The sequence below is a fragment of the Papio anubis genome, chromosome 3, assembly GCF_008728515.1.
Source record: "Papio anubis isolate 15944 chromosome 3, Panubis1.0, whole genome shotgun sequence".
NCBI classification, from domain to species: domain Eukaryota; kingdom Metazoa; phylum Chordata; class Mammalia; order Primates; family Cercopithecidae; genus Papio; species Papio anubis.
In genome coordinates, this window is record NC_044978.1 from 48709664 (window position 1) to 48726669 (window position 17006).

Below are 17006 nucleotides of genomic sequence, written 5' to 3' on the forward strand. Positions count from 1 at the left end.
CCACTGGGTACAACGATGATAACCTGCCTTCACTCCCGGCATCATCTCAAACAAAGGTCTGCTTCACCAAATGGGGTGTTTCAGCAGCGAGCAGCTCACCTCTCACCCACAGCTGCTCTATGCATGGCTCAGGAAGAGTCTCTGAGCACAGATCTGGAATGCAGAACCCCCAGCCTCATGCTCACCTTTCTTTTAGCTGTACATCAGCAGCAAATTCTAGTTGGCTTACCTGTGCAAGCTGGTTGGAGCCTCTGTAACACTGATGGTCCTAAATTGCTCTGTGGAAGACAAGGTCTCATGCTCCTTGCAGGAATATCATTGTCAAGCAAGTAAACATAAGTCACAAGGTCTTTGAAAATTTGCTAGGTACTCTGGCCATGAGCTCCACTAGCTCTCCTCCAAGGATAACATCCAGCTGTATGAGATAGTTTAAAGAGACGCAAATGCACCCAAACAGGATTATGCACAGGATTTTAATTTGCCTGTGCCTAAACAGTTACTCTAAGAAAATTTTCAAATCAACACTTTGGTGTTATTCTCTGATATGGTTTGGCTCTGTGTCCCCACCCAAATCTCATCTCAAGTTGTGATCCTCAGTGTTGGAGGAGGGGCCTGGCGGGAGGTGATTGGATCATGGGGTGGTTTCTAATGGCTTAGCACTATCTCCCCAATGCTGTCTCCTGATAGAAGTCTCAAAAGATCTGATTGTTTGAAAGTCTGAAGCACCTCCCCCTTCACTCTCTCTCTCTCTCTCCTGCTGCCATGTAGGAGGTTCTTGCTTCCCCTTCACCCCTCCGCCACAATTGTAAGTTTCCTGAGGCCTCCTCGGCCATGCCTCCTGTACAGCATGTGGAACTGTGAGTCAATTAAACCTCTTTTCTTTATAAATAAGCCAGTCTCAGGTAGTTCTTTATAGCTGTGTGAGAATGGTTTGCTCATAGCTATTTCTTCACCAACCTCGCTTTCCTGTGCTCCTATTCAAGGAGCCACTATCATTGAGCCCAACACTCTATAGCAGAAACAAGGAGAGATGACATAGAAAGACAAGCAAAGAGAGAAACCACAGCACAAAAGGACTGTAGGGCAATTTTTTGGAGATTATATTTTTAATCCAATGTACCAAAGATAGGAGTCCTTGAAAGCCCTGAGAGCAAGCCCAGCCTTATAAAGAACGCATTTCACCTCAATCAAGTCACAATCAGAATCCACGATGTTTCTCCTCAATCTTCACCAAACAGAGGTGCCCATAAACAGAGACCTTGTTCTCTTTCTCCTCTTTCCTTTCTTCCATCTGTAGTTCCTTCCATTTTTTCTGAATAAAACAAATACAGAGGCACTAGTCTAGTACAAAAAGCCTTTCTTTCATAGGTCTAGTAGAGACCCTGGAAATATTCAAAGCCCATCACCCAAGAAAAGGCAGGGGAACAATGAAAATATATTTTCTGAGTTACATCAGGAAATAGAATGTTTTAATTCACCTTTCAAACACTGTAAATTCAACCTCTCAGTGATTAAATTGAAGTCTAATAAGAAAAGATGGCATATCTGAGTCACCTCTCTTGTGTTTTAATCTCCTTCTCCTGCCAGCTGCACTCTTTTGACAATAGAATCCAGTCCTGCTTCATATGACACCAGTGTCCCTTGCCTATCCCTCCTTCCAAGCTCTGGTCACACGTTCTCTAAATCCTTGCTGGCCATCTTCACCAGATGTCCTTCAACACCTCCAGCCCGAACTCACCTCCCCTTTGCACAATGCTCCTCACTCCTTATCCCTCCATACCTTCAGCCCCCTTTCCCATTCCTGGCTGGAAGCAACCCCATGGTATGTTTGCTTATATTCTACTTTGTGACTGGTACATGATGCATCTCAGCACTAGACTATAAGTTCCTTAATAGTCAAATCTGTGTTGGATTCATTTTTGTATTCATCACATCATTCAGCAAGTGCCTTGCACACTGGAGTACTCACTAAATATTTCATGAACGCAGAGGGCATTCAGCCTTTTCTGTTGTTGGCAGGGAAATCAAAGGGACCCAAATGAATGGGGAAGGACTGGAGCACTATTGTGGCAAAGTCTGGGGTATGGGAAGGGAGCAACATCCTCTGCAAATGCCTTACAGAGTGCTGGTCATTCCAAATGTTCAGTAAGACATAGTTGACTGACTGACCAATGCTCATTGCTCTTGGAAAGCTGGTGGAATGGTGGGGTGACGACACTTTCTTTTCATTAGCCCTAAAGGCACAGTGTCAGGAGCCAGAGCAAGGGGGCACGTTGCATACTCTTTCTGCCCAGTGCCACAGACAACAAACCCCAAGTCTCTGCTCCTGCCGGACTGCCGCAAACATATATAACGTCTACAAATTTTGGATGAAAGGTAATAGGTCATCACCATCATTATTACAGTTTTCCACTTTCCCACTAAACTATGAGCTTCCTAAGAATGAGGATCAATCTACCTTAGTACTTAACTCATTCATCTTGATAGCTATGATGCCTGGCACATTGGTGCTCAATGAATATGTGTTGAACGTCGAGTTCAACGTAACATAGAGAGATCTTAATACACATGAGGCTAAAAATATGTATGTAAGGAAATGTGATTATTAAGAAAAACTATTAATCAGCTGTTTTTTAATGTTCCTGGCAAATGGTCCTGGAATGAATATGCTTAAACTAAAATTTAAAAAAAAATACATCAGAACAATTTCTTTTCTCTCTCACAGTGTGTTTTACAGACCTGCATCAGAATCACCTGGGATATATTATACATAAAGATAATATACATGTTTCAGATTCATGTGTCCCTACTGCAGAATGAGTGAATGTTATTCTTTGGAGTGGGCCTGGAAGCCTACATTTTAAACATATACTGTAGGAGTTCAGCAAATGAGTACACTAAAATTTCAGGACATTGGCCTGGAGTGACCAGTGAGAGAATTGTTATGGGGAGAGTAGGAGTTCAGCAAATGAGTACACTAAAATTTCAGGACATTGGCCTGGAGTGACCAGTGAGAGAATTGTTATGGGGAGAGTTGATACACCCTGAGACTCAAGTATCCAAAATACCTGAGGAATTTTCTCTCTAGGTTCTTCGAGCATACGATAGATCTCTTTTTGTCTCTGATGACTTAGAGCCAGGAAACTGGTCAAGGTGACCTCACAAGATTCTTTCCAGATATGTAATGCTATGAAAAACACACTCGCCATCATTTCAACACATGGAAGTTCAATGTGCACAGGAACGAAACTCTGGACCTGTCATTTCTTTGCTGGTGATGAAAATGGCTTTGCTAGTTTGTCTTCCTTTTCAGTTGCTTTCTCTTCTGTTAATGAAGTCCAATATTATTGAATGCCTTCTTGGTGCAAGCCTCATGCTAGAAGCTTTGGAAGGAAGTTAGAATATGAATCAACCATCCATGAGGAGCTCACCACTCAGGACATATGATGAGAGGTATGCATATGGAAGTTAAGTAGCAACTCAAAACACTAGGGAAAATGTCATGGGACAGTGTTTGCTGAGTGCTCAAAATTAATTATATTAAAAATAATGTCTCAGGGTATTCTGAGGAGAGTGATCATTTCAAGCTGGGAGTATTGATTTGACCCAGCCTCAAGGAATGGGGGAGGATTTGGAAAGGCAGAAAGGAAAAGGAAGGGTGTATCCAGGAACTGGAGTGGCATGAGCAAATTTTAGATGAGGAGAGGTAAACCCACTTGACACGAGTGGAGGTTTAATAAAGAATGGCGGGAAATAGATGAGTAAACTGGAGAGCTGCTTCATGGAGGGTTCTAATGCTATACAATGAGAATTGTGTACATCTTCTTAGAGGGAAATTAGAGGATTACCGGTAAAACTTTTGAGAAAACATTATTTATTTAACTAGTTAGTTTTTGGAGACATGGTCTCACTCTATCACCCAGGCTGGGATGCAGTGGTGTGATCATAGCTCATTGCAGCCTGGAACTCCCAGGCTCAAGCCATCCTTCCACCTCAGCCTCCTGAATAACTGGGACTACACTACCATGCCTGGATAACTTTTTGTTTTCTTTTTAGAGATGGGATCACTATGTTTCCCAGGCTGGTCTCGAACTTCTGCCTTGACTGCGCTCCCAAAGCACTGAGATTACAGGTGCAAGCCACCATGCCCAGCCGAAAAGTAGTACTTTTACAAGATTAATCCAATGGCAGTTGTAGGGTGATTTTTGAAGAGAAAATATGTACAGTAGGTAGACAATTAGAAAGCTATTGCAATGGACCACATATGAGATAAAAAGACTCTAACCAGGGTTGGAGCACAGTATGAACGAAAAGCAAGAAAGAAATGCAAGAGATGTTATGAAGTGAAGAAAGGACAACGAAACTCAGTGACCAACTGTACATGGGGTTGCAAAAGAGAGAGGAATCAAAGATGGGCATCCTTTTTCATCTCGTAAGTGTTGATCACCGCTTAGCCATACCCAACCTTTTGTAGACAAAGGTGTTTCCTCTGTTTCTGAGCCTTGCCTATGCATTTTTCCCTTGACTCATATCCACTTCAGTAATAACCCTGTCTGTGCATTTCTAGGCATTTCTGTATCGCGTGCTGCTACGAAAGAGATGTCCAACTCCACTTGTTGAGAGCAAACAGAAACTGGCGAAAACCAGGTCATTGTTCAGAGGTAAGTCATATCTTGGCACGTCTGCTTTTTAGTGAAAGTACTCTGGCTCAGATGTAAGTGTGTAGCCAGCAAGAAGTCATTGATGGATGATAGTTCCATTGACAGACACATGGTGGGAGAACAATGATAAGGAAGAAATGTTAGCACATATGGTATGCCATCATTTCAAAAAACGGAACTGTAATTTCTACACTAGGTTTGTTTCCTAGGGGAAGAAAATGCAAGCTATTCTTGGGGCTTACTCAACAACTCAGAAAGAGAAGAGAAAGCAGACCCTGAAGCCCTGGAGGAAGATTCACTGTGCTCCAACTCAGACACAATCTAAAGCACTTCTTGAGCTTCTACAATGAATGAATCTCTGGTAAAGTTTGCAAATAAGGAACTTGAAGCAGTGAGGTCAGATGAGAGAGAGATTGGCATGGCATTCACCTTCCATCCCAGAGAGAAGGGCAAGTGCTTTGGTTAAGGATGGCCTGATTATATGGAGTGTGTCTTATCTGGAGGAGGGTAGAAAATGTCTTAAGACATCTCAATCAAAAAATCCAATGTTTGATGGAGATAGGAATAGAGATGTCTCCTACACATTTGGAAACAGGAGCTGGCTTCAAGGAGAACCAAGGAACACTGCAGAAAGTGGTAGATGAGGTTGTACTTCTGGAAAACGGGACAAGATGAATCCTCCAATTAGATATGGGTAAAATCTGGGGAGAAAGAACTGCCTAATAAACATCTCATCACAGCTAGAAAATGGGGGTTATTCCCACCCTGGGTCTGGGCCCTCTAGAGCTGTGTGGGCAGAAAGACTCAACGGAGCTTGCGTGCTTGGCGGAGGGTGGAAAGAGCACCTCCGCAGACTGCTTTGGCAACAGTCCACTATGCTGTGCAGGTGTGGCAGGCTGAGAGTGGGAGCAGACAGACGACCTATGTGAGAAACAGCAGTCAGCAGTGGAAAGAAGAGGCAAGAACCGTCTGAGGACCCCATTCATGCCTGGGATTGAAGTTTCTGCCAGCTTGTCACCAATTCTGCCTGTGCTTTGGTCCTTGCCCAAGAGGCAGAGACTGATGCGAAGATTCATGGCACTGTAGCCAGAGGTGCAGCGACATCTATGGTGCATGGATTCCCCTAGCAGTTCTACAGACCTGGCAGGGCAAAAGGCTGCCACATGGAAACGGGAGGATAGAAACAGCCATGATTCTGATGCTGGCTGGCACCGAAAAGTGCTTATTATACTCCAGGCACTGTGCTGAGCTCTTCACACGTTCCAATGCTTTCAATCTTCACAATGAACTTACAAGAGCTATTACTATCCCCTAAGAAGACTGAGGCACAGCCAGGTTAAATAACTGACCTATATTTATACAACCCAGGTTCCTCACCACCATGAGAGAGCTCAGATGACTCGCCCTCAGTTTGGAGTCTGAGAAAGAAACTTTGAAGAAGAACAGAGACACAGATTGCTGGGCTCTCCCCTAGGCCAAAAACTCTCCCTTAAACACTGGCTCTCACAAGCAGATGCCTTGAACAAAGCCGGTGCCCAGCTAAGTGAAAATCTTTCACCTACCTTCCAGAGGTCACCCTGATGCAGACAAACAGAAAAGATAAATTTGCTCAGCTTCAGATGTAGCCATCGTTTCTATCACAGGCAAGAGCATCTTCGGAGTGATGAAAAGCTCTATAATTTTAAATGTGTTATTGGTCTAAGCACAATTTACACTAGGGATGAAAAAAAGGAAGAGATTTATGAGATGTAAGATAGAAAGATAAACTCTTGTCCCTTAGTGGCTATTAGAAACACTGCTAACATACCATAAATGTGTGAAAGATGACACGATTATTTTGCATTTCCACTGGGCATTTCATATGTTGCAAGAATTTACAGGGACCAAAGTCCCCAGTAAAGATGGTAGAGTCTGGGGAGGAGGGTAGAGAAGGCCCCACTGACCAAGCCCCCATCTGGGATGGGTATAGGGCAGGTGGCTTTAGGCAGAGACAGCATACTCCATTGCCTAAGATGCAACACCTACCAGTATCCTCTTTATTTCCTGCCTCTGGCCACCTGCTCTGGGGGCAGGTTCGGTGGCCAGGCACTGCCCCATGTTTCATAGGGCTTTGGTATCAGATTCTGGGTCTAAGTCTTCCAGTCCATCACAAAATCTGAAACAAGAGAGGGCAGCCAGGACAGGAGAACTGGCAAGGTTCATCTACCTACCCCCAAAAACCTCATAAACATAAGCATCCAGTGAATTAGTGCCACCAACCTGGCCCCAAGAGTCACAGGAGATTTTATCAAAGAGAAAGGGATTGGTGAGCAGAAAGTAATTTACCTGAAACCCACCTGAAATTATTCTCATAGCTGGCCAATCTGGACCGGTTTTCCTGGCAGGGACATCATCAGCATCAACATCTGAAAGCCCAGTCACAGGAAGTTAGTCACAGCGCAGGCTGCTGAGTCAGGGCTGGGATGCAGGTTGCATAGAGTCCTGGGGTTAAACCGGGTGATGTGTCCAAAGCTCCCCTGGCCCAGCAGCAGCCAGTGCCTTGAGCAGGAGGTAAACCCAGCTCTGATCCCTGGAGAAACGCGAGAGCAGGCTGGGGCTTTTAATTAATTTACTCATTTGTAGAAATGGGGTCTCACTATTTTGCCCAGACTGGTCTCAAACTCCTGGCCTCAAGGGATACTCCTGCCTTGGCCTCCCCACGCTCTAAGATTACAGGTGTGAGCCACCATGTCCAACTTTTGGTTTTGGTGGGACAGGACAACAACTATTGGGAAATTAGGGTTCTAAGATTTGCCCATTTTTTGGTGTCATTGGTCATTTCTTGTGGAGCCAAGTACAGGGTACATGTCCCATGGCCTATAATAGAGAAGGCAGACGACTGGGTGAGGTTTCACTTTCTGCAAGTTGGATATCTTTCCAATGGACCCACTACTCTCAAATACAAATGTTAAAAGAATTAGCAATAGAACATCTACAAGTCAATTGAGGTGTCCTAAGGGGAAGTGCTATGGAAAAGGTCTCATGAAGCACTTGTGAAGTTAGTGATATGGAGTCCTTAAATGGATGGAAATGAGGGCCACATGTCAGAAGTCCTGGATTTCACTATCGTGACTCCTGTATCTGACCAGGAGAGTACTTTAGTGGCTGTATCCTATATTTAAATTTAGGCTGCAAATGGAAAAACAGTTTTTACAACTCTAAATACACTTTCTACTACAGAGAATGGTGACTGAAGCAAAAGTAAAAATAGCTGCTCGCACCACGGTTTGAGAAAATCTAAATCTGAAAATGATCATTTTTATTTGCATGCTACCAAATAAGGACATTGGGGAAGCAATGAGTCACCAGTATGTTAGCATTTACCAGATTCCAACATGATGTGAAGATATTCTTTAAGATGAGATTTGAATACGCTCTAATCTACCTTAAGCTTTACCCTTGAAGTGTAACCCTAAGTTCCTACCTGAAAAATGGGCCATCCTTGGGAGACTCAAGTGGGAGGATCGCTTGAGCCTGGGAGGTAAAGGTTGCAGTGAACTGAGATTGTGTCACTGCACTTCAGCCTGGGCAACACAGTGAGTCCCTGTCAAAAAAAAAAAAAAAAAAAAAAAGGCCAAATCACAGCTCTACAGCAGTTACAGCAGTGCTCCAATTAATAATTTCAATGCCTTCAAACACTCGAATACGAGGGAGTAAGACCTCACATCTGAAGAGTACCTTAGGCTTTTAAAAGTACTTTCACCTACATTATCTCATTTGATCACATTTGATTCTCACAAAATCCTTGAGGCAAGGTGTTTGTAAGTGTGTGGTTGTCATATTAAAATATCATTGAACTGTGGATCTTTCTGTGGAGACAGGATGAATCACTACCCTGTAGGAAAAAAAAAAAAGGAACAAACAAAGGAAAACTAGGAGGTTTAGAGATCTAAGCTCCCTGTTAACAGGCCCCTGTCACATGGCCCCTGTATAAACCAGTTCTCTTAAAGTGCCAAAACCCAGCAGAAAGCTTTAGAAATTGTTTACAATCCAAGTGTGTTTTCTTCTTTTCTATGCTTTTAGAAGACAGTTTAAAGAGAGTTAGGGAATGCTCTGGTCTTTTGTTTTGAAATTTTCTTTGCTTGTTGTCTGGTTGTCTGCAGACTGTGAGATTGGTCTATTTGCTTTAAACAGACTGAACAACTTTTAAAACAAGCAGGCTGTTATGATGGGTTGACTCATTTTGGATGTGCAAAGATGTTTACTGAGCTTCTCATTTAAAACTTGAAAATTCTTCTGTCTCAGTGTGACATAGTAATAGTTTAAAGGGGAGCGCCGTCTGTTGTAGTGTTTTGGAAGGTGGCATAAGAAAAATGTCTCTGTTCTACAGCATAATCAGCTATCTGCCTCTTCTCAAGGATTCTTCATGAGCCTTGGAAAGAAATCCATATCATTTAAGTTCCCAAGGGCAAACCACCTTTGCCAAGAGACCACTGAGTACAATTTCCAAAGATGGAACACATTTCTTGTTATGCTTCTGGTTTAGCCCAGTATCAGAGGTGGCGTCAGTCCCTGCATCCCAGGGGAGAATGTTTTCTGGAGAGTTGGGGACAACTGCAATAGGTTTTACATATTATCACAGCAAAATAATGAAATCAATAAACGAAGATGACATCCACACTACTGCCCTTCTTCACGCTACAGAGGTGGTGGGGTGAAAAGGTTGGGGGAGGGGGTGGTGAAAGGGATTACCAACAAGCCAGGAAGCTTACACTTCTGTCCCCTTGGCCTGAGTTAGCACCCATCTTTGTGGAACACAACTCGCTGTGTAGGGGGTTTCTCCTGCCAGAAAGGAGGCCATGGAGTGAGCAAGTCCGGGAGTGCTGGGCATTAGGACATCAAACAGCAGGTCGTAGGGACCAGGGATTAGGAAACAAGAGGTCTGGTCCTGCCTCCCTCTCTAATTATTTGTGTGACTTTAGACTAGGCATTCTACCTCTTTCATCTGTAAAATGAGAGGGTTGGACTACGTATTCTCCAAGGTCCCTAACAGCTTCTAAAAAAGAAACATGTAGGGAAGTTGTGAAGCAAAACATGATGATCCCTGTTATCTGTAAAAAGAATAGACCTTGGAGGTGGTGCAAAAATAATCCGCAAGGATTCCTTGCGGTGGGTTGGAAAACTATAAGGAAATGTAGAATTGTGCGTCGTGTATAACATGAGTGGAGATATATGAGACAATCTAAAATGGGGCACATGCAAGCTCACATCTTAAAGCAGAAAAGTCAGGCTTTTGAACCGAGGCTGGCCCTATTCTTTTCTACAATCTCTCCCCATGATAATGTAGCACCTTGTGCACACAATTAAATGTCAGCCACAGAAAACATTTCCCTTGGCTTTGTTGTTCCAGAACGGGATTCTTTTGTCCTCAATATAATGGATATGCAGAAACAATGATAGAACAGAGATTTTTTTTCTAAAGCGATGACAAACACACTGCTGCTTCCTCCCTCTCTCCCTCCTTCCTCCTTATTCCCACCCCCCAAAATAAATCATTGTTCCAAAAAAAAAAAAAAATCTCATTGTCTATTGTCCACGGAGATCAAGATCTGCCTAGGAACAGCTCTGGCGGGCGCCACAGCAGCCCCGAGCAGCCGGTAGGTGGCGCACGAAGGCAGCGCAGGCGGAGCGCGGGGCCGAGCCCAGAGCGGGGGTCTCGCCGCCCCCACCCCTGCCGCCGCCGCCGCCTTCCACCCCCTCTTCGCGTGCTAATTGCTGGATACTCTACTGGGACTTCGGTCAGGGAAAAAGAAAGCGGGAATGGGAGGCGGGGAAGGGAGGTGGAGAATCCGGTTCCGAATACACAAAGCCTCCGGGGCTGCGGCGTCCCAGGAGCAGGGCGCCCCCGGCTTCTTCCCCTCCTCCTCCCTCCCTGGGCGCGGGGCTGCGGCCAGCCGGCCTCGGCTTCCGCCCGAGGGGCACACAGACCAGCGGGAGGAAAATGGGGACCGCGTGCGCAGCCCCACGCGCCGCGGCGCCTGACGCCGGTCCGAGCCTGGGCGCTTCCCTCCCCAGCTCACCCATCCCGGCCGCGGAGCCCGGACCCACCACGGGCGCAGGCCCGCCTGGCGGGAGTCGCCCTCCTCTCGAGGAATGCCGAGGCCCGCAGGAGGATTCCTTGACCTGACCTCGGGCCTCTGAGCAGCGGGCTCTGGCTGCGCCCGAGAACAGGAGGCTCCCCCAGGGGGTGCCTGGGCCGGCGGGCGAGCCCCCTTCCCGGAGGAACCGCGGGGCCCATGCCCTCTGTGTCGGGGCTAAAGCTGTCAGCTCCTGCAAAGATGAACGACCCATGTGGTCGCCTGACCCCCCAACCTCTGCTTGGTGGAACATGATGTTAAAGAGTTCTGCTGGCCCTAAAGTCAGAAGCCTGGATTGAAACGTGAGCATTGACACCTTGGGGCTCTGTGACCTTGAGGATGTTCCTAAACTTCCCAACTCCGCACCTCCCCAGCTATCAAATGCAGGGAATAATACTAGGAATGTTGTGAGGATTTTTAAAAAGTGCGTCTTAACTTAGCAGGAAGCCTGGCAGAGAGTAACTATCATTATGAACAACCCGACTCTCCTTGTAGGAGGAGGGAGAGGCACAGTTTGCCGCCCTTGAGACAGACCTGGCATCGCTGTTGCAGAGACTCAGGAGTAAGGGTTCCCAGCCGAGGAAACGTGGCTCCTAACAGGAGCTCCCATCTGTTCTCCGCTGTCCCCAACCCCCATCCTCCTCCTGCCCTGCTGCTGTGACTGTGTGGGGCACTCCCCCTCTCCCTCCGCTCCCTGGATAGACCTGTGATTTATGCCCCTTCTCTTTTGGAGAGTTCTGACAGAGTTGTATCACCCGGGCTTGGGAGGCAGACACACGGGGTGGAACCCCGGCTCCCCCATTTGCTAGCTGGGAATTTAACCTCTGGGGCTTCAGTTCACTCCTCTATAAAATGGTGGGCCTGATACCTACTACGGAGACAGGTTTTTTTGTGATGATTAAGGGAAATACTGTGTATAACTGCTGGCATGTACTGTCTCTTCAGTAAATTTGAAAATTTAAATTTTACAGTTGAAATTAGGTTAGATTATCTTGCAGAAAATGATGGTGGTTGACTGGAATTTCCAGATTTCCACCGAAGGTGAACCCAGCAACTGCTAACAACTTCTTACTCCCATCTGAGTCAGCAAGGTTATTTCCCTCCAGGAAAAGAGCAGAAATCCAGTGAGGCCGCATTCTCCCCAGAGCCTCACAGGTGTAACTCAGACACTTACTTAGGTTTAGATGGCCATTTTAGAGCTGGAAGAGTCTCTGGGGGTGGGCCTGGCTTTAAAGTCGCATTCTGAGCCATTTGTGTGTCTGGCTCATCAGGGCCTCCTTCCTAGCCATCCCCGCATGTACACTGCCACCCAAGCAGAGGTGTGGTGGCTGGGGCAAGGGACTGAGCCAGCATCCACCTGAGGCAGGTAGGTCAGGAGCTGTGGACCCTTCTCTAAAAGGATACTGGAAAATTTCCATGAGCATCGAATTTGTATAGCTGTTAGAAGTCCAGGCATTGGGCAGACTGATTCCCAGAGGCGGTGACAGGACCAACAGGCAGCTGTGGTTGCCAGCCTCCCAGATGCCCTCCAGTGACCCTTGCCTCCTGGTATTTATGTTCTTATATATTCTCCTCCCCTATGAAGCAGGGCTAACCTGTGTGATCAAGTGAATATTGCAAAATGACAGTGTGACTTTCAAGCCCATAAAAGGCATTGTGGCTTCCACCTTGCTGTCTTTTGTATCACTCATTCTGAGGAAAACTAGGCACCATGTCATGAGAACACTCAAGTAGTTGCTTGGAGTGGCCATGTTTCAAGGAACTGAGGCCTCCACCATCAGCCAGCAGCAACTCACCAGCCATGTGAGTCAGCCATCTAGGAAGAGGATTCTCTAATGCTAATCACACCTTCAGATGACAGCAGCCCTGGCCAAGAGCTTGGCCTGGTAAGAGACTCTGGGCCAAAATCATGCAGCTAAGCTATCCCTGAATTCCTGACTCACAAAAAAACTGTAAGATAAAAATATTTCAGCCTATTTGAGGTGCATAGATGCTGTATAGATGAACAAAACGGCAACATAGTCCCAGGCTTCCATTGGCCAATGCGGGGCTAATAAGGGTTCTGTCCCCCACTTAATCAGCTCTGCTAGTTTCATATATGTCGGGGGTCTAAAAACTTTTTTTTGACCTCACCTGAGGCCCCACCTTCCAAGGATCTAGGGGGAAAAAAACAAAAAACAAAACAAAACAAAACTCAAACCAGAATCTCTTAGTAGCACCAAGTTAATAGTAACCCTAACCTGTGTTTTCAAAAAAGTGTTGAGAGTAGGGTGTCCCCTCCCTCCCTGCACCTCCTCCCCACAGTCGGTTCTGGCACCTGGCCTAGGTGTAAAATTGTCAGCACTGTCACTGCTTTTTGGTCTTATTATGAGTGTGTCTGCTCTGATGTGTTGGTTCCGGCATGTCATGGGGGAAGTGTGAGCACAGAAGAGGAGGCTGTGTCAGATCTGTCTGTGTTGGCAGCCTGCCTCTAAAAAGGCTGCAGGTGAATGGGAGGAGACAGGTTATGATGACCTGAAGGGTACAGAGCCAGGCTGCTCCACGGATCAGGTGTGAATGCTAAAGTCGTCAGGTCACTTTGCTTCTTTCTGAAGCTTCCTGGGTCAGTTGTAGGACGGGTTACCTGTAGATAGAGACATGAGGCTGAGTCCATGACCCTAGCAGTGGCAAACTCTTGTGCACCACTATCTAGTAGAAGTCTTCCAAATTTTCACCATTGCTCACACTTAAGAATCATGTTTTTGGCTGGGCACAGTGGCTCACGCCTGTAATCCCAGCACTTTGGGAGGCTGAGACAGGTGGATCACCTGAGGTCAGGAGTTCAAGACCAGCCTGACCAACATGGTGAAACTCTGTCTCTACTAAAAATACAAAAAATTAGCTGGGCGCCTGTAATCCCAGCTACTCGGAAGGCTAAGGCAGGAGAATCACTTGAACCCAGGACGCAGAGGTTGCAGTGAGCTGAGATAGTGCCATTGCATGCCAGCCTGGGCAACAGAGCAAGACTCATCTGGAAAAAAAAAAAAAAACAGTTTTTAATTCAAGCAAAGCTAATTAAAATAAATCACTAGATAATAATCTTGGGCTGACCAAATGCTACTTGAAATCTGTACTTTGATGAAATATCTGCCAATGAGCATAGTTAACTCATATTTTTAAGTATAAACGAATCTAAGATATCTGAGTGGGTGTTTATCCTGTTCTGCTAGAGTTCTAGGCTGGTTATTTGGTGTGGACTTTGGATCCCCTAGATAGCGGCCTGTAATGGGGTTGGTTTGTCAGAAAACATCAACCTCTTGAAAACCATCCTGATCCCCTAAAATCCATTTCTTATTTTTGATGTGACACTGTTTCAGCTTTTTATTTTTTTCAGAAAGTTTTATTTCTGCTATATTTTTAGATTCAAAAGTATTTATTTAAGGTGAACAAATGATACAGCATACACAACTGCTGGAACTGCTTTTTTCATTGAGAACAAAAAGGGAATACCTAGGACAAGAATATGCAATTACCACATTTATTGTTTTCAGTGAATTTTTGTCAAGTTTATCTTATTGTTAATGTGATGATACAGCAAGCCTTGGAAAAGAATAACACTTGCGTTAAAGAACAAATCTAGATAAAAATGGAAAACTGAGTTAGCCACAACCCACAAGGCCTTCTTTGGGAAGAACTCTTGAAGAAAAACCGACTCACACTTCACAGAAGAATATGGCACTGTCATTTTTCCCTTTATAGTGCCGGAGTGTTCCTGAACAAAGGCCTCAAGGCATTATCAACTCGTCATCTATTTTGTGATGTGCTTTCTATTTTCAGGAACCTGCCCGCCTCCCTCTTTGTTGCTGATGCATCTGGTCATTGGTGCCTACTACTTTGGTCCCACACACACTCAGTGTGGCCAGCCCCCACCTGGAGAGTTCACCATGGTGCTCAAGAGCCAGACAGGCAAGGTCATTGTCCACCCACGGGACCAGAGGAAGACCTCAGGCCCCACCCACTCCCCACAGACAAGCTGGAGCTGTATGAAGTCTGAAGGAAGATAAATTATTCCAAATGATCTGGAAAGAAAGTGATAGACGACAAATACATTTCCAAGCCCTGGATATTGTATAAAAAGCAAACAAAACAAAACAAAACTTCTCTTTTCTCTCGCTGGGATTTCTGATGGTGCAGTAAACAAGTCCCAACAGGTGACCTAATCAAAAATAGCTATTATATAGCACTTAGAAATGTATATAGCTCAACCATCAACCTTGCAGAGTAAGGAAAGAAGAAATTGAAGTATTTATACTTCACTGGCAAACAATGGAATAGATTGTCTCTAAATATGTCTTCCAGCTAAAAAATTCTGCAGCGTAGTTTCTATAAATGACTTTAATCTGATTTTAATATTCATTCAGCCAGATATTTGAAAATTATTTAAGTGCCTGTTATATACTAAATACAGATATACATTAATGAATAAAATAGACACAGGTCTCTCCTACGGGCTACAGCCAACCAACTGACAAACAGTTACAGGTATACTTACAAACTGCGTACATCTGGGGGGACAATTAGATTCAGAGATAGAGAATAACATAATGTATCTATATAGACAGACAGATTAGAAATGGCCTCTCTAAGCAGAAAACATTTAACATTTGAACAATTAAAAAAAGTCTACACTAGCCATGTACAGGACTCGGATGTATTGATGTTCCAGGAAAATTTAAAAACACATACACATGCACACAGCCTAGGGAAAGACCCTGAGAAGGAAAGGCATGGTCTATTTAAAGAGTAGAACATTATGGATACAGACATTTGCAGACTGGAGAACAAGCTAGAATCAAAGCCTGTCAGGGTTTGATTGGGTAATCTAATTTGGCCGTCTGACCAGTTCTTAAATCCCCATCATAGAATGCCTTCTAAATAGCCAACCAGTACTAGGAGAGGGAGATGGAAAAATAATAAATAAAAATAAACAACTAGCCAACCAGTTTGTGTTCAAGTCTCTCCAATGAGAGGGAATGTACTACCTCTTGAAGTATCCATGTCAATTTGGTTTTAAAATATGAATGTGTTCCACCTTAAGGAAGCTGGAACTGGAATCATGAGTTGTAAGTCCCAGTCCTGCACCTGAGAAAATTTTTTAGTTGAAACAGAAGACGCTAGTTAGATAGCCATATCTCCGACTCATTATATGGGGTGCCAAGAACAGGCAGCCAGACTTCAAGTTCATCATCTTTTTTGAAGGAGAAAAAAAATTGAGAATGATAAGACAGCTCTCACAAGCTTTCTACACTTTTCTGTTGTAGCAAAATTCAGGTCAGCATCCTGGCAAGCCAATGATTGCACAATAAGGTCAGTTGCACTGCAGTGGGGAGGTGGGAGTGACTTTCCTGTGGTCCTTGTGGCACGTCACATGGAGGAAGTGCATTGTACCCTCCAAGTTGACAAAGCCTTTGATAGCATGAGTTGGCTTCCACATGGCCAGTTACTGACCTCACTAAAGAAGCTCTATAGGAACCCAGGAAGATCCTGCCAGTTATTTGCTGGTATTGCCCACAGCCAGCACATACCACCAATAGTTTGAGGCTGGTTTGAGTATTTATTTGTTCCAGAGTACCTAAAGAAACTTAAGTTTCCCGGTCTTAGGAGAGGCACTTCCAACTTTACAGTTCACAGACCATCTTCTCTTAAAGTCATCTATGAATTTTCATATGGTGACTGTTGACCCAGCCTCATTGAAGCAGCCTTCAAAGGATTTTGGCTTGTCTTTCAGACAGGCTAAGTGTGTGAAGGCCAGGCGCAGTGGCTCACGCCTATAATCCCAGCACTTTGGGAGGCCAAGGCAGGCGGATCATGAGGTTAGGAGATGGAGACCATCTTGGCCAATACGGTGAAACCCCATCTTTACTAAAATACAAAAACTTGCCGGATGTGGTGGCACATGCCTGTGATCCCAGCTACTTGGGGAATCACTTGAACCTGGGAGGCGGAGGTTGCAGTGAGCTGAGATCGCACCACTGCACTCCAGTCTGGCGACAGAGCAAGGTTCCATCTCAAAAAAAAAAAAAAAAGTGTGAAAAGTCAAAACGTTGACCAAGACAAAATAGGAACCCGTGCAAGGAACCCATGCAAGGAAATCCTATTGGGAACCAAAGAATTTCACCACTGAAACACAATTGAAAATCACCACAGCATTTCAATTCTTAGATAGAAGTAATGCTCTAAAAATATCAAA